The 19,309-nt window shown below is 32.6% G+C and overlaps 1 non-coding gene across 1 annotated transcript; it reads left to right on the plus strand.

The window, feature by feature from the left end:
* The first annotated feature begins 11,632 nt into the window (after window positions 1-11,632).
* TRNAA-UGC (transfer RNA alanine (anticodon UGC)) lies at window positions 11,633-11,705 on the plus strand. Its single transcript has one exon. It is a non-coding gene; the product is annotated as a tRNA-Ala (tRNA).
* The last annotated feature ends 7,604 nt before the right edge of the window (window positions 11,706-19,309 follow it).

Here is a 19,309-nt window from a genome sequence, read left to right on the forward strand (position 1 = left end):
TTTCCAGAGCTCGTAAGGTGTTTCAAAAACACTTTTCGAGGGAACCATGTTCTAAATATACACCGCAGTCTCAACTGTTTGTCCTAAAAAATAATTTGGTAATTGAGCGTAACTCATCATGGAACGAACCATGTCCAACAAGGTTCTGTTTCTCCTCTCTGCCACACCGTTCTGCTGAGGTATGCCAGGGGCTGTGAGTTGAGATTGAATTCCATGTTCTACCAAATAGTTCTGGAATTCTATGTCCATATACTCACCACCTCGATCCGATCGAAGCATTTTAATCTTTTGACCTAATTGGTTTCCAACCTCAACCTTATAGTCTTTGAACTTTTCAAAAGTTTCAGAATTTTGGTGTATTAGGTAAACATGCCCATATCTTGAATAATCATCTATAAAAGTAATGAAATATTTATACCCCCATCCTGCTCTAACATTTAGAGGCCCACAAATGTCTGAGTGAATCAGCTCTAGGGTTTCTTTGGCTTTAAGAACTTTTTCAGAAAAAGATCTTTTTGTCATTTTACTCTCAAGATAAGACTCACATGGTGGTAATAAACTGTTTTCCAACTTATTTAGATGGCCATTCTTAACTAATCTCTCAATTTTGTTGAGATTTATGTGACCCAGTCTCAATAGCCAAAGATAGGCATTTGGAGAAATCTTCCTCTTCTTTTGAGTCCCAACAATTTTAAACATCTCTATGTTCAAAACAACTTTGACTTCAGTTGGTTTTAACATGCACAAGTTATTTTCTAATTTTGCAGAGCAAATCTGTTTATTTCCCATTTTGATGAACACTTCACCATTTTCGAAATAAACTTTATAATTTTGTTCTAGCAAACAAGAGACAGAAATTAGATTCCTTTTTATAGAAGGAATATAATATACATTTTTCAAATAAATATACTTATCTCCTATGAATAACTTCATATCTCTCACTGTTTTGGCTGAAATAATCTCCTCGGTCCCTACCTTAAAGATTGTTTCACCTTCTTTTAACTGTCTCCAGAAACTTGTTTCCTGTGAGATAGTACAAACATGATTAACGACACCTGAATCAATTATCCAGGTTTTATCATTTTCCACTAAACATGCTTCGATAACAAGTAAATCATATTTATCTTGTTGTTCGAATTCAACATTATCATCTACATAATTCATAATTTCAGATGAGTTGGGAGATAGAGGACAATCCTCTGTTAAAACTCTTTTGGTATAATCAACCGCTAGTAGTTTGTTTGTCGATATTATTTGAGGAAATCAACTTTGGGGTTAGTATTCACTCTGAACGAAGGAGAAGTTGTGTGGAGAAGCATCAAGCAGAGTTGTATTGCGGACTCCACAATGGAAGCTGAGTATGTAGCTGCAAAAGAAGCAGTATGACTCAGAAAGTTCCTGACAGATCTGGAAGTAGTTCCTAACATGCACCTGCCTGTTACTCTCTATTGTGACAACAATGGAGCAGTAGAAAATTCAAAGGAACCATGAAGCCATAAAAGGGGAAAGCATATTGAACGGAAGTACCATCTCGTCAGGGAGATTGTATACAGAAGAGACATCATTGTCACTCAGATTGCTTCCCAAGATAACTTAGCTGATCCATTTATGAAGGCCCTCTCGACTAAAGTGTTCAAGGGTCACCTAGTAGGACTAGGTCTACGAGTTTTGTATCACTAGAATTGATAGGTATTGTGATGCCCTAGTTTATTGTATTTGTACATTTTATTCTCTCAATGCAAACTCAACATTGTATATATTTGTATATATTGATCCACTGAAGTTTTAGTCCATGTGGGAGTATTGTTGGGTTTTATGTCCTAAACTTGCAGTTTGTAAAATGATAAACATTTTCTATTATCAATATACTTGTTATTGATCTCATAAATTGTATGAAAGTCTAAATCCAATAAACTAAGACCCATGACTATTGTATGAGTATCAAGATGACCATAGGTAACATGACCTGAATTCTGAGTGAGTTGTGAACTCCTACCTATGAGGACAATCCTTTGATTATATGGGTGATAGTGGCTAGATTGCTGACTCAACAAGCCTACCAGTTTGGGGATTCATCTGATGGGGAGCTGGGAACACAACTATACAAGATGGAATTCACTCCTTCCCCAAATCAGGGATAAATAGATAAATTGCTCCCTTAAGGGTTGATTCGAGGTCTTGAACAATGTGGCGGCACACCTTCTCCTAGCCCGATAGGTGTTTAGTCGTAGTAGAACTATGATCTATTGTTCATTAGAGGGATCAGTGGTACTTAAGGAATTAGATGTAACTATAGGGGAAAAACAGTAATTTGTCCAGTTGTACTTACGGGAAATTTGTGAAGGGTCATCGTATTATTGATTAGTTATATCCAATGGACATAGAAATATATTTGTAGTGTGAAGAATGCAGCTGTCGGTCTTTTGTGAAGTGTCCAATAGTTAACGAATGGTGGATAATGTAATTAAAGAGTTTAATTAATTATTCACAAACCGTTGAAGCTTTAAGCTACAAGTCCATAATGTTCCCTTGGTAGCTTAAAAGAATTTAGTTAAGAATAAGTTTTTGGGTTAATTTGAATTGTTCAAATTAATAAGAGGGAATTTAATTATATATGATATAATTGTCATAATGTATTTGATACATTGTAGTTTATTTGGAGGAAATAAATATTTGAATGAGATTCAAATATATTATCTATGAGTGTGATTCATAGTTGTTAATTTAATATAAATATGATTTATATTAAATGCCATGAAATAGAGAAAAGGAATTATAGATTATATTGTATATGATACAATATTAAAACTATAGGTTATATGTTATATTTGATATAACATATAGTTTAATATAAATATAATATGATAAGTTAGTTATCATATTTATTTATATTATTTCATTATTTTTTAATAATAGCCACTTCTATTTTCTCTCCAACCACCTTAATGGGTGGTTAATTGAGTTTTGTGGCAAAAAGAAATAAAAGAAAAATTAGTTTTTCTTCTTCTTCCTGACCTTAGAAGACTAACGTGAAAGTCTACACGATTGAGAGAATTTGCTAGACGATTGAACATCACAGAAACATTTTGTCTTCTTTCAATCTTCTTCCACCTCAAAACTCAAAGAATTCCTAACCAAAATAGTCAGAGCGCACCACTGCTGGGTTCTCACCTTGAGAATACCAAAGGCTCACTGTGATAGTGTATCCATTTGGTTCGTGAAGTTCTTGAAGAAGGTCTTCAAGTTTTTGCTGAGTTCGAGGTTCGTGACTGTTTGAGGGATTTACATGAAAAAAGGTTATTCAAAGGTAAAATCTCTTGAACCCTTTTTTCCTTGTAAAAAGCATGTTATAATTTGTTTATGAATGCATATCTTGTATGTTTACTATAAATTTAGTTTTTCAATCAAAATGGAATTTGAACGATCTGCTTCCGCTCAAGGATCTCTGTAAAATGAGTTCCTTCAACCACAACTGCCTGTCTATGCACTAAGACATTCTCACCATGCCATCACGTTGCACACTCACCTATGCGTCAGCGCCTTCAGCAATAATGTGGTTATGTGCTCACTCCTCACACAACCACAGGCAGCACTTGCGCTCAACCACACATACTCTAGCATGCCCGCTAACACCCAGCCTAGCCTGCCATCTACTTGCTTGTCCCACGGAAGTAATTGCCTACTTATTCAACCCCAAATTTCCAGATTTTAACTTCAATCATGAATAACTTAAATTACAGACATCATTTTGAAAAACTTCCTTTTATAAACTTGTGCATAAATGTCTTAACTTTCTTACCTTAAAATTTGAGACTCAGATTCCTCTTATTAAGCTCAAGATTTGTTAATATTTCCACCTTGCTCGAGAACATCCAGAAGCTTAAGACACTTAGGAATTCTTCCAAGTTTCAACTTGAATTTGTGAGAATTTTCTTTCGGTAGGCCCAACTCTTTATCAACAACCTTCAAGCTTTAATTCAGCAGAATCTCTTCTCCCTTAGCACACGTGAAATGACCAAACTTATCTCTTCTTTCAACCTCTCTTATATACCTAGGAGTGCATGATTATCATGCATGGTTAAGGTGATAACTAGCCCATTAAGTAAGATTAAGGCATATAACCACGAAAGTTGGCCCACTAAGGTCGGTGATTAAGTTGAGTTTCTCCATCTCTACATCAACGCATGGGCTACATTCCATCGCATAAGCTATTTGCAACGCATAACCCCTCGCTCGTTCAGTGCACCCATCCTTTGAAGCCTGCATTTACGGCTTGGGCCTTTGCGTTGACGCATGCCACTCATCACTACTTTGCCTCCCTTGTGCGCTTCACCACCCCCTTTAACCTACATATGCGCCTTCGTCTGCTGCATATGCCTCAACCTCTTCGATCATCACCTCACATGCTCATGCCCAAACTTGGCTTTTAATCACTGCATATCCTGCGCCTCACGACCCGCCTTGCCACTGCCTTGACGCCTCTCCTAATATTCTTAGACAAATTAGGCTGCCAGATCCTACACCTTGGTCTTCACCAAGCGCAACATGTCTACAACGCATGCCTTATACACTTAGTCATTTTTCCCTTTTACTAGTAGACATCTTCACACCTCTTGCTACCTGAGAGTCTAGGCTTCCTTACTTAGGTTATTTTCCTTTTAAACTCCTAAACCTTATCCTATACACAACATTCGTACCATAGAGTTAACCATACTTCAATACATTAACTTAAACATGCTTGGGTAGGGAAAATTAAGGCCTAAGGTTTACAGTTGGTCTCAGAAACTTCATATATTTTTGAAGCAGCTGGAAGTTGATTACATCCTCATCTGCAATAGATCTGATGGGGTAAGGTTACTGATGAAGGTAAGTCTATTGTGGAGATTGATTCAGACAACTCCAAAGTCATAAATCCGTTAGAATCTAGTTAGTTTAATACTGAACCTGCTATAGATCCAGAAAAATTTGAAAAAGATAACAAGACAGTCTGTGGTCATTTATTGAACCACTAACTCATTGTTCGATCAGTTCGTGGTCCAAAAATCAACAGAAGTGATATGAGACACTCTAGAATCGTGATATGAAGGATATTGTTAGGAATGTCCTAGAACTCGCAGTTTCTGTTAAACATTCTATTTATCAATAAAATATTATCGAGTAATTTATTCAATAAAGTTGTTGATTTCGCATTCTATTATGAAAATCCAATAAACATATCAATGGCTATAGCCTAAATGGTATGGTAAACATATCAATGAATACTTTAATTTTATGTGGTAACATAAACAGGATCAAGTTAAAAGTATATAGCCTAAATGGTCTAATAAGTATATGGATGAAATTGGGTATCTCATCCTGGTAACACTATTGGATGTGGCCCACTCTGTAGTTATTACAAGGAGTTGTAAAGTGCTACAAACAATGTGGTCCACAGATCGTTCATATAGAGACATGTGAGTTGAGGCATCCTATGCAATTAGTTTTCATATAGACTGTACCACGAAAATAGTCAATTTTCTTTATAACGACCGTTTACTGTTAAAGCTGACTATTTTATTATTAAGTAACCTAGGTTAACTCGATCTTAATCCTGTACTAGCTATAAATTTCTGTTTGTTCGGGATTATCCTTTGATCTGCATGGGTAAGAGTAGTCCAACAGCACTGCTCATCAAGCCTTCCATTTTGGGGATAAGACCAGATGAATAGCTGGGGATATAGCCCTGCAAGATGGAATTCACTTTTACCTGATTTACGGTTAGCAGATAGGTTGTTCTCTTAAGTACTGATTTCAGGTCTTGAACAATTAAAGCCCCGCCTTCTCATGATGGAGAAAAGACTTGATTCATAGGTATTATGAATAAAAAATTGTTCATTAGAGGATCAGTAGGAACTTAAGGAATAAGATGTATTCATAGGGGTAAAATGGTGAACTTGACCCAACTGTAATTACGAACAACCTGTGAAGGATCGATTACTGATTATGGTTATATCAAGTGAACATAATATATATACAGTGAGGGAAGTTCAATTATGGGCTTTAGTGAAGTGACCCATTAGTTAATGAATAAGGGTTAATTCGGTATAATAAGTTTAGCCAATTAATCTCGGATCGTTGGAGCCCATGATCTGTAGGTCCGCGAGGCCCCCCTACTAGCTCGTAAATGGATTAGCTTTAGAATAGCATGGTAAGTTAATTTGAAACGTTCAAATTAGAATGAAACAAAATAGGAGAATTTATATTTAAAAATTATTTAAATATATGAAGGTGGATTTGTGTAAAAGTTAATTTAATATTTGATATTAAATTAATTGGAATTATTTAAATAAATAAATAAATATTAATTTTATTAGAAAATTAATTTATGAAATTAATTTTATAAAATTAATAATATTTTCAATTTTAAAATAAAATTGATTTTGAAATCATTTGATGGAAAATTAAAAAATTAGAAAACTTACACAAAATGGAAAAATGGGTTCTTCCATTATTTTCTTCAACTAGCTCACACAAAAACCATTCACATTTGCTTCAATAAATTCCAAGCATGAGCTGCATCTCATTCACATTTGCTTCAATAAATTCCAAGCATGAGCTGCATCTCATGCATCCATCTTCTTTGCATGTTAACCTGCAATAAATAAAGAAGATTGAAGTGGAATTGAGGGTGAACTCAAAGGATTTTTACAGAAAAATTTGGACGGAAGAATTGTTCTTCAAGTGGTTTTGTAGCAGTGAGCTTCACTCCTAATTTCCTGTTATTCAAGCTGTTCTTGAGTTTTACAACTCATTCTAAAGCTTCTCGAGGATAGTGGGGAAGATCTTGAGGTGGTTCACGACAAGTTTTGGAGAAGACAACAGCTGAGAATCAAGATCTTGAAAAGTTCTACAAAGGTATAACTTCAAGCCCTCTTATATTAGGTGAGCATGCTTTAGTTTCTGCTAAAATTAATGAATTAGAATGCTTATTGATCTTTATTATTTCTGTTGCATACTGATATACTCTTACAGAGATGATGCAAGATGTAAGAAGTATGACCTTAGAAAATGGCTGCAATTTCATATGGCGGACGAGAAATCAACTTTGGATAAAGTTCATGAATATGAGAATTTGGTGGTGAATGTACTATCCAAAGGTATGAAGATGTGCAAAATCCTCCAAGCAAATGTACTACTCGAGAAATTTCTACCATCCTGGAGTGACTACCGGAATCACCTGAAGCACAAGAAGAAAGACCTAATGCTACATGAATTGATCATTCATATGCACACAAAAAAAGCGAACTAACAGAAAGATAAGCTAATTTCTAAAATTTTGAATTCAGTTAATGCTAAACTGGTTGATTCCTCTGTTGTTAATAAAAGCAGGTTTAAAAGTAATAATAATAAGTTTGTCAAAAATAATTCTGCTCAAAATAAGGGACATCACAAAACTACTGGTGGGAAGATCGAAAAGAAAAAGATAATCTACTATGTTTTTGGAAAACAAGGACACAAAGCCTACTAGTGCAACCAAAAGAAAGGAAGGTCAAATTAACAACCTAACCCACAGGTCCATCATACGGAGTAGAATAACATTATTGCTACTGTGGTTGTAGAGGTCAACCTAGTGGAAAACAAATCTGATTGGATTCTTGACATCGGAGCATCGAGCCACTTCTGCTCAAATCGAGAGTTGTTTCATGACTTCCAGGATACAAATGACAGCAAGTGTATGTTTATGGGTAACTCTACTACTATAGGGGTACTTGGAAAAGGGAAGGTTCTTTGAAAACTAACTTTAGGAAAAACTTTATCTTTGAGTAATGTTCTGTATGTACCTTCTTTACATAGGAACTTGGTGTTTGGGAGTTTGTTGAACCGGGCTGGGCTTAAAATTGTACTAGAGGACAACAAGGTTGTTCTAACAAAAAATGGTGACTTTGCTGATAAGGGGTAATAAGCTGATGGTCTTTTTATTTTAAACATTATTAATGTTGCTTATAAGATGAATAGAATTGTTTCTAGTTTTGCTTATATCGTTGAATCGATTGATTTATGGCATGGTAGACTAGGTCATGTAAATGTTGCATCAATTAAAAAACTTAAAGCTTTAAATCTTACCAATGCATCTGAATCACATGAAAATGGTAAATGTTTTATTTGTATGGAAGCAAAATTCACTAAAAACACCTTTTAAATATATCACTAGTAGGAGCACAAAATTACTTGAGTCGATTTATTCTGATTTAATGATTTTATAAATACTACACGTAGGGGTGGTAAAAATTATTGTATATCCTTTGTTGATGATTTTTCAAGATATACTAAAATTTATCATTTAAAACAAAAGATGAAACTAGCAGTATGTTTTTTTAAATATAAAGCAAAAGTAGAAAATTAATTAGACAAAAGGATTAAAACGTTAAGATCATATAGAGATGATGAACATAATGATAAATCTCTTAAAGAATTTTGTGAATCAAATGATATTATTCATGAATTGACTACACCTTATTCACCACAACAAAATGATATTTCTTAACGTAAAAATAGAACAATTAAGAAAATGATTAATGTTATGCTTTTAAGTTCTGGATTATCTGACAATATGTGGGGAAAAGCTGCACTCTCTGTCTGTTTCATTCTTAATAGGCTTCCTCAATAAAAGCTGCATAAAACACCATACGAACTGTGGAGATGTTACGTACCTAATCTCAACTACCTGAAAGTGTGGGGGTGCTTGGCTAAGGTAGGATATCTTGCATTCAAGAAACCTACAGTAGGATCTAAAACCTTTGACTGTGTTTTCATTGGTTATGCCCATAATAGTGCTGCATTTAGATTTATGTGCCTAAGTGATAAATCAATATGTGAGTATAGGGATGTTGAATTTTGTGAGCATATATTTCCCATGATCAAGGTAGACAATAAATCAGTTAAAATATCTAATAGTGATAAAATATCTGTATCTTTACCTTCTTCTTCTGATAGTATGCATGAAATTGAACCTAGAAAAAGTAAAAGTCAAAGAATTGAAAAGAATTCAGGTTCTAATTTCTTAACTACCTTCTTAGTATAAAGGCCATAAGATATAGATAATCAATTTGCATGCTTGTACCTAATCGATAAGGATCCTAAAACCTACCAAGAGGCCTTAAGTTTTGTAGATTCAAGCTTCTGAAAAGAAGCAATTAAGAGTGAATTAGATTTACTAGCTATGAACCAAACTTGGGACTTGGTAGATCTTCCTTAAGGTAGTAGACAATTAGATACAAATGGATCTTTAAAAAGAAAATTACGCCTGATCGCTCAATTGAAAGGTATAAGACTAGGTTAGTAATATTAGGATATACTAAAAAACAAGGTATTGACTACTTTGACATGTATTCTTCTATTACTAAAATAGCTTCTAATTTCCCTAGATACCATTCATGGTCTTCAAATACATCAAATGGATGTAAAAAAGACCTTTCTTAATGGTGACCTAGAAGAAGAAATCTACATGGTACACCTGAAGGATTTACAGTTGCCGGTCAAGAAAATAAATTATGTCAGCTTAAAAATTCTCTTTATGGTCTTAAACATGCTCCCAAACAATGGTATAGAAATTTAACAATACTCTAGTAAACAACAATTTCAAGTTGAATTTTTCTAATACTTGTGTTTACTCAAAAATTTTTGGAGCAGAGTGTGTGGTTACATGTTTATAGGTTGATGATATGCTTATCTTTGGAACAAGCATAATTGTAATTAATAATACCAAGTTGCTATTATCTTCACAATTTGAAATGAAAGATCTAGGAGAAGCTGACGTAATACTTGATGTTAAGATAAGAAAAACTGAGAACCGATTCTCTTTGTATCAATCACACTATATAGAAAAACTTTTAAAGAGATTTGATAGCTTTGATGACACCCCTGTAAGAACACTTTATGATGCTAATATAAGCCTTAAGAAATATAAAAGAGATAGTGTTTCTCAATTTAAATATGCAAAGATTATAGAAAGTACTATGTTTTTAATGAACTACACTAGACTTGATATCGCATATGTTGTGAGTAGATATACACATAATCTTGACGTAATCCTGATAAAGATCACTGGATTGCGCTTCATCGTCTGTTAAGGTACCTTAAGAGCACTATAAATTATTGTTTGCATTTTAATAAATTTCGTGCTGTATTAGTAGGGTATTGTGATGCAAACTGGAAAATAAACAACGACGAAGTAATGTCCACTAGAGGATATGTGTTCTTACTAGGAGGGGGAGCCATATCATGGAAGTCCGCAAAATAGAATTGTATAGCTAGGTCTACCTTGGAGTCCAAGTTTATTGCTCTAGAATTAACAGGACAAAAGGTTGAGTGACTAAGAAGCCTATTGAGAGATGTACCATTGTGGGGGACATCGGTACTAGTCTCTTTACATTGTGACTCACATGCTGCTATAGGAATTGTAAAAAATAGTGTATATAATGGCAAAAGGAGGCATATACGTCTCAGACATGGAGCTGTGAAATAGTTGTTAAAAGAAGGAATGATCTCTTTGGAGTTTGTGAGATCAGAAAGGAACTTAGCGGATCCTCTAACCAAAGGCCTAACAAGGAGAATAATTTAGGAATCTTCATTGTGCATGAGACTCAAACCCCATAAGAACTCCATATCCTTTTCTTTGAGTGGTTCTAATATGAACTTGATGGAGATAACTAAAACCTTAAAGATCCATAGCTCTTTTTTTGGGTGGTTTTGGTATGGACTTGATGGATAGTTGCAAAAATCTTCATATCTCAGTTTTGAGTGGTTTGTCTTTTGACAAATTTGATGAAGTTGGTCCAGGTATGGACTAGATGCGAAGTCTTCATAGCTCAGTTTTGAGTGGTCTATTGCGATAGACTTGAGGAAGCGATAAATGTGAATGTGAAGGTGTGGTTGCCTTTTAGGAAAGAGTTTAAGGGTCTCTTTCTAGAGTTTCACGGTGACCTAGAGTTTATGTGCATGGCCTTATATAGCACATTTTGTATCATAAAATCAAGAAAAATTTAAGGAGTAAAAGTGTGATGTGAGGGTCTCAACCATAGTTAGCGAAAGTTCAAGAGGTAAACTCACTCCCTCTAATAAGATTGTTGCCCTACTTCACAATGCATCAATTCAAATCGTATGATATCGATGTTTAAGTTTGTTCTTCTTTCGTAGCTCAAAAACTTGTTTTCAAAATCTTTTATTGTTTTACTTTGTTTGCTATACGAGTCATTCGTGAGGGATTGTTGGGAATGAATTTGGGCTTTTGGTCCATAGCAAAAGGAAAAGTAGCTTTTGAGAGAAAAGAGGTAGAAGTTGTCCCACATTGGGAGATTTAGGCTTGGCAAGTGGATATATATATAAATGTTTGCAAGAGAGCTTCCAAAATGTAGTGGTGGTGGAAGTATAACCCTTTCGAAGAAGAACAAAATTAAAAGAGAGAGAGTCCAAAAAGGCATCATATACCCAACCACTAAACTGGAAAAATATCAAGACAATAGGGTTAAAAGATATATTTGATGATGGCAATATTTTGAAATGTTTTTCTTTCTAAATCTATGAACTAAGATAGATATTTTGAAAGATTAATATCTAAAATAAAAGTACATTAAACAGACCTCATTCTCAACTCGGGGATGTAGCTCAAATGGTAGAGCGCTTGCTTTGCATGCGAGAGGTACAGGGTTCGATCCCCTGCATCTCCATTCATTTTTTATTAATAGTTTTCTTAAAATAAAACCTAAATATTTTAAATAGTGATCTATTTTCTTTTATTCAAAAGAAATCTATTTTAGGTTCTTCAAAAAGAGGTCGGCATAAGAGAATAATTCCCATATTTTCATGTAAATATTTTTCACTCTCCTTTAACTTTCAGTCAATTTATAATGTACTATGTCATATTAAATATATTATTAGCTAGATTTTACTATTTACTGATTTCAATTATTTATTTTTAAAAAATTAACATCCTTTGAATTTTGTTTTATTTTTATCATTAAACTTAAAAAACATTCTTTTTACTCTAAAATTTTTTAAAAATATATTTTAGTCTCTACTATTTAAATTATGCTAACTCTTCAACAAAAATATGAGGAAAATTATATTTTTTATGACTAAGTTCTAGATGAGCAAGACATAAGGTGAAGTTAAATGCCAATAACAAACACACCAAGATACTGAATAACTAAAATTTTGAACTAAAATATATTTTAAATTTTCCCGCTTTTGCCACCTTATTCAAAATTGAGACCCCTAGATTTTTTAGTGTAACTAACTTATTTGGAACTTATTTAGTAGCCTAGTCTTTTAAAAATACAGATCACTTTACCATTTTGTTAAAGAGTTAACAAAATCTTAATATATCAGAGATCAAAATAAGAAAAAAAAATCACTAATTAAGAATTTGTTTTGTCACCAATTCTTTTTTTTTTTTTAAAAAAAAAAACTAAACCTATAGATGGTATTTCCACCTCTAAATTTCTTCATTTGCTATCTAACTTTTATGGTTTAAAAAATCAAGCCAAAATTTGAAAACTAAAAAAAGTAGTTGTTAAAAATTTGTTTTTATTTTTGAAATTTGGCTAAGAATTCAACCATTGTACTTAGAAAATATGCAAATCATGATAAGAAATAGGGAAGAAATAGACTTGATTTTAAAAAACAAAATGATTATCAAACTAGGCATAAACTATATATTAGTTAAATTATATAGATATATAAATAACATATATTTTGATTTATACTAAAGTTGTTATTTTTGAAAATTATTATCTTTTAATTAATAATGAACGCGTGAAAATATCAAAATTTCAATTTAAAATAAATAGTATTTAATTGTCTAAAGCTGTTTAATTTTCTAAAGCTCAGTGTAATAAATTATTAATAAAACAAAAATGAAATTGTTTATGCTATAAATATAAGGCTCTTAAATTTCAAATACACCCAAAATCAATCTCAAATATAAATAAGAATTGATGTCATAACAAAAATAAAATAGTACATATAAAAATATTTTAATTTTATTCATCCATCTATCTAAACTGTTTTTCTATCTCTCCTACTTTTCTCTAATTTTCTCCAATTTTCAAGGTTTTATGTGAAAAGGTTTTCCTTTAATATTTTGTATTTTCCTCTCTCTAAAATCTTTATTCTTCTTTATATCTTTGCTTCTCTCTAAAATTTGATCTTTCAAACTTTTATCACTATGCTGTTTGAAAATCTTGACAACCTTTTCAATCTAAAATAGTTTTCTGTAATAAATTTTTTAGTGCCAATATTTTCTGAACTCTATTTTATAAATTTTACTTGCAATTTTATAATTAAAGAAATTCAAAAACTCGATTCTTATCTGTTTTATTAAATTTTTTATTTTTAGATATATTTTCTCTAAAATAGAATCATATGAAATCATTTTTTTAAGACGGTAAAGTAACATGTATTTTTTTTACATATATCTCACTCCATAAGTGAAAAGAATGTACAAGTTCAATATGTACCAATTGATATCAATTACATATATTGGCTCTATAGACACATACATTTCAAGAATCACGTCTCTTCTTGAAATGTTAGCATCAACTACACCTATTAGGCTCAACAGACATCTAGACTCTGATGAGTTGTATCCCATCTAGAACGGATAAAATAAGAATTTCTAAAAAAAAAAAAAATAGGTGCAAAATGGGGATATAAAGATTCTCTCGCATAATACCTTTTATATATATAGTATAGATTAGTATAGATATAGATGGATAATAATTTAATTTATATTTGATCACCATTAGTGTTTTTTAATACAACAATTGCAAAGATGATTGATTGAACCTTTACCTTTAGGGAGAAAGGTCATACCAATTATCGGTTGAGTTGAGCTCATTGTTGGATAATTTAATTGATTTTTCTATTTTATTTTCTATTAATTATTTATTTTAAAACGTTGAGAAAATGTCTATTTTTAGACCTCTATTTTAAAGATAATTTAACAATACATGGAGGAAGTTAGGACTTTTTAATCATCTCCTTTCTTCCATAAGATAGATACAATTTTATAGATAAAAAAAAAAAAAAAACTATCAAGCGTTCTTGAAAGGTGTTGTAGAGTGGAGTGCCGAATTAATCAGTACTAGTGGGGCACATCTTCTCTAAGGGCAGCATCAACGCACCTCAACCTAATTTTACCGGCTTTCTCAAACTCTTAATTTTTTAAATAAATATTTTAATGGTTTGTTGTTTGACTTTGGAATTCCGATTAGTTTGATTTCCTGATTGATTATATAGTATTCTTGATATAACATATATATTTTATTATAGCTCATTAATGCACAAACATTTGATTAAATTAAACAATATGCAAATACGAAATTCAAACCTTCAACCTCATATCGATATTTTATACTTCATATATGTGCTCATGTTGGTGCACAAATATTTTGATTATTTTATGTCCCGTTTGGTAACCATTTTGTTTTTTTTAAATTAAGTCTATAGACAATGTTTCCACCTCCAAATTTCTTCCTTTGTTATCTATTAATCACTAATGGTTTAAAAAACCAAGCAAATTTTGAGAAATATAAAAAATAGCTTTTAAAAGGTTATTTTTGTTTGACTAAGAATTCAATCATTGTAATTAAGAAAGATGTAAATCATGATGAAAAATGTAGATGATATAGATTTAATCTTTAAAAATAAAAAATAAAAAATAAAATAGTTACCAAACGGATCTTTAACAATTTAGAGCAAGTTTGGGGCCATAAGTGAATGGAATCTAATTTAATGCAACCACTTATTTGTTGCTAAAGTTTCATGTTCTTTATCCTGATTTTTTGCATCTATAAAATGTGAGTGTGCATTTTATTTTCTTAGAAAAAAAAAAAGAAAACGTGATGTTCGACCTTTTTTGGACTTCGCAAATCTCAAGAAAAAAATTACTTTACACTATCTTGTACAATAATTCAAAAAGCAAATAACGTAAATTTAATCGTTGAAAAAAATTGCAAAAAACCCCCCGTAAAGGTTGTTAATATCACCTTTTCATCTCAATTTGACCAATCACCCTTTATAACACACTTTACAATTAAACTCTTTAAATATTGTGTAATGCACAAATCACTAGAAAATTATAAGGATACATTTAAACTTTAATATTGTTTTTGCACTTTAATTCAATTTTTACAACTCTATAAAGGTTGAAGATTGTAATATTAATCACTTATAAGCTTTAGTTTTCATGTGTACTAAACAAAACCTTTAGTTTTCATGTTGACGTTGGGATGCTATGAATCGTATAATCAAAATTTCATGTCATGGACACAAATTCATATATTATTATAAGTGTTGGGTTATTTCGCTTGTTTTAGTAGAAGATCCATCATTTAAGGCTCATCAAATAGGGAAGTTAAGTTATTTTTTAAATAACCAAAACCGCAGCCGCAGACTTTTGGTGAGAGAGATGCACTAGATCGAGATTGTAGTAAAAATGGTAAGAGAAAATTGAAGAAAGCTTCATTCCGACCAGCAATGTCTTTTAGCTATTTGGGGATCAATCCATGGTTCGATTGAGCTGAAATTAATTGATAGCATGTTCTTGACATGAGAGTCTTCAATCTGGACGATGGAGATTTTGTTTGAAGCTACCGATGGTCAGATACCATGGGTAATTGATTACCACTTAAAGTCAGACATTTCTAATTTTATTCTTCTCTATTTGTTGTCATTTGTTGCCGAGATTGTTAATCTGGAGATATTTATTGTGTATGCTTCTAGTTGAGACTAGGGAGAACTTGTTTGTACCCATTATAGTGAAGATTTTAACTTCGATTTGTGGTTTTTTACCCCTCACATCGATGGGGTTTTTCCACGTAAAAATTCCTTGTGTCTTTACTTGATTATTATTGTTGTTGCTAGTTGATTAGTATTCTATTAGATTTACACAAGAGTGAGATAATTGATCCGTATAGTGTTTATCCCAAAAAATTGGTATCAGGGCCTTGGTTAAATAATTGTGATTGCCTTGTGTTGAATAATGGATACTAGTTCAACTAAGATGGTTACCTTAGTGGGTCAAATTATCAAGTTTGGAAAAGAAATATGGAAGATATTTGATATGTGAATGATTTGTATCTTCCAGTTTTTTCTGAAGATAAGTCTAATGATAAAACTGACAAAGAATGAGAATTATGTCATAGGAAAGTGTGTGGCATTATGAGACTGTGGGTAGAAGATACTTTTCTAAACCATATTGGTGAAAAAAACTCATGCACGGATTATGTGGAACAAGCTTGAGTCGTTATGTGCCTCTAAAACTGGTAATAATAAAATGTTGCTAATCAAACAAATGATGGTGCTGAAATATCAAGATGGAACACCCATGTTAGATCACTTGAATACATTCCAAGGTATCATTAATTTGTTATCTAGGATGAATATCATGTTTGATGGTGAGATACATGAGTAATGGGTCTTTGGTATATTGCCGGATTCGTAGGAGACATTTAGAACTTCTTTACTAAATACAGACTTAGTAAAAAGCAGTGTATTGAATGAGAAGATGAGAAGGAAGTCACATGGTTCTTCTTCACAGTCAGATGTTCTCGTCACTGAAAGAAGGGGGAGGAGTAAGAGTAAAGGTTCGACGAATAAAGACAGAAGCAAAAGTAAGTGTGGCTGGTTTGCAAATGTTGAGTGTCATTATTATCATGTGAAAGGGCATATAAAGAAACATTGTTGGAAATTTAAAAGGGGATAATAAAAAGGATAAAGACAAGGAAAAAAAAGAATGACGATGATAGTGATGCAGACACAATTACTATAGCCACAGAAGATTTTTACGTCTTATTTGACGATGATGTTATAAATCTTGCTACACAACAGAGCAGTTGGGTGATTGACAGTAGTGCCTTAATTCATGCTACATCAAAGAGGAATTTCTTTGCATCCTATACACTGGCGATTTAGGTAGTGTTAGGATGGGTAATGATGGATCAACAAAAGCAATTGGCATAAGAGATGTACACTTCGAGAACAAGAATGGTTCTAAGTTGATTTTGAAGAATGTGAAGTGCATTCCTGATATTCGCATGAATTTGCTTTCTATAGGTAAACTTAATGATGAAGGTTTCTGCAATACCTTTTGTGATAGTAAATGGAAGCTTACTAAAGGCTCTATGGTGGTAGCTAAGGGAGAAAAATATTCCTCACTGTATTATATGAAGGCTAAGATCATTGTTTGTGATATAATACAATTAACGATGAAGTGAGTGTTGAGCTTTGGCATAAAAGACTCAATCACATGAGTGAGAAGAGTTCAAAGATATTAGCTAAGAAAAATCATCTTCCTGATATAAAGAGTGTACCCCTTAAAAGGTGTCATCATTGTTTGGTAGGAAAGCAGGCAAGAGTTACTCTTAAGTCATCCCCACATTCAAGGAAACCAAATGTACTAGACTTGGTACATTCTGATGTGTGTGGTCCTATGAAAATAAAAACACTTGAAAGTGCGTCATATTTTGTGACGTTTATTGATGATAATTCAAGGAAAGCATGGGTCTATACAGTGAAGACTAAAGATCAGGTGTTACAAGTGTTTAAATAGTTTCATGCCTTTGTTGAGAGAGAAACTGATAAAAAGTTGAAGTATATTAAGACTGATAATGAAGGTAAGTATTGTGATGAGTATTGCAGAAATCATGGAATTCGACATCAAAAGACACCTCATAAGACTCCTCAGTCAAATGGGATAGCTGGGAGAATGAACAAAACATTAATTGAGAGAATGAGATGCTTGACTCCAGCATCACAGTTTTCGCAATTGTTCTGGGGTGAAGCATTGAATACACTTGTATAAGTTTTTGAATCTCACACCATGTGTTCCTTTGAGATCAAAAGTTCCGAAACGAATATGGTCATATAAGGATATATCTTATGATCACCTACGTGTCTTTGGTTGTAAAGCTTTTGTTTATGTTCCTAAAGATGAGAGATCAAAGCTTGATGTAAAGGCTAAACCATGTGTATTTCTTGGCTATGGACAAGATGAGTTTGGTTATTGATTGTATGATCAGTACAAAAGAAACTCATAAGAAGCCGAGATGTTGTGTTAGTAGAAGACCAAATGAGACGAGACATTGAGAAAACAGATAATATAAAGTCTGAGCACAATGATGATCTAATTAATTTGAATTCAATTTCTTTAACATATCCTTCTACATAAATAGAAGATGAGGCTTAGAATGAATAGTTTGTTGATACATATGAGAGTTCTGAGTAGGTTAAGGTAGATAACAGCATTTAGGAACAGTTGTCAGAAACATAAATTCCTACAGATGTTTCACACAGGAGATCTGTTAGAGATCGATGTCCGTCAACAAGATCTTCAGCTAATGACTATTTATTATCGACTGATGAGAAAAAATCTGAGAGTTATGAGGAGGTCATAGAAGATGAGGATAAAAGAGAGTGGATTGATGCCATGAAAGATGAAATGAAGTCTTTAGATGAAAACCACACTTTTAAACTTGTGAAATTACCTTAAGAAAAAACTGCATTGAAAAGTAAGTGGGTTTATAGAGTGAAATAGAAAGAACATACCTCAAAGCCGTGTTACAAAGTGAAATTGGTTGTCAAAGGATTCAGTTAGAAGAAAAGTGTAAACTTTGATGAAATTTTTGCTCCAATTGTCAGAATATCTTCTATATGTGTAGTTATAGGTTTAGTAGCTAGTCTTGACTTAGAGGTTGAGCAGATGGACATTAAGACTGCATTTTTCATGGCGATTTAGATAAAGAAATCTATATGGAACAACGAGAGGGTTTTGAGCAGAAAAGCAAAAAGCATCTGGTGTGTAAATTGAAGAAAAATCTTTATTAGTTAAAATAGGCACTGAGGCAATGAACAAGAAGTTTGAGTTGATTATGGGGGAGCAAGGCTTCAAAAAGACTACTTTTGATCATTGCATTTTTGTTCAAAATTTTTTTGATGATGATTTTATTATATTGTTGCTTTATTTTGATGATAATTTGATTGTTGGTAGGAATGTTTCAAGAATTGACAGGTTGAAGAAATAGTTGAGCAAATTCTTTTCTATGAACAATTTGGGGCCAGTAAATAAAATTCTTAGAATTTGAATAGTTTGAGACAGAGCTTTCAAGAAATTATATATGTCATAGGAGTAATACTTGGAGAAAGTGCTTGAGCGGTTCAACATGAGTAAAATAAAATCGGTCAGTTCTCCTTTATCTAGTCACTTCAAACTGAGTAGCAAACAAAGTCCTTCTACAGATAAAAAGAAGGAAGATATGAGTAACATCCCTTA

This window comes from Benincasa hispida, chromosome 12, assembly GCF_027475165.1.
Source record: "Benincasa hispida cultivar pf3 chromosome 12, pf3_genome.v1.1, whole genome shotgun sequence".
Lineage (NCBI taxonomy): Eukaryota > Viridiplantae > Streptophyta > Magnoliopsida > Cucurbitales > Cucurbitaceae > Benincasa > Benincasa hispida.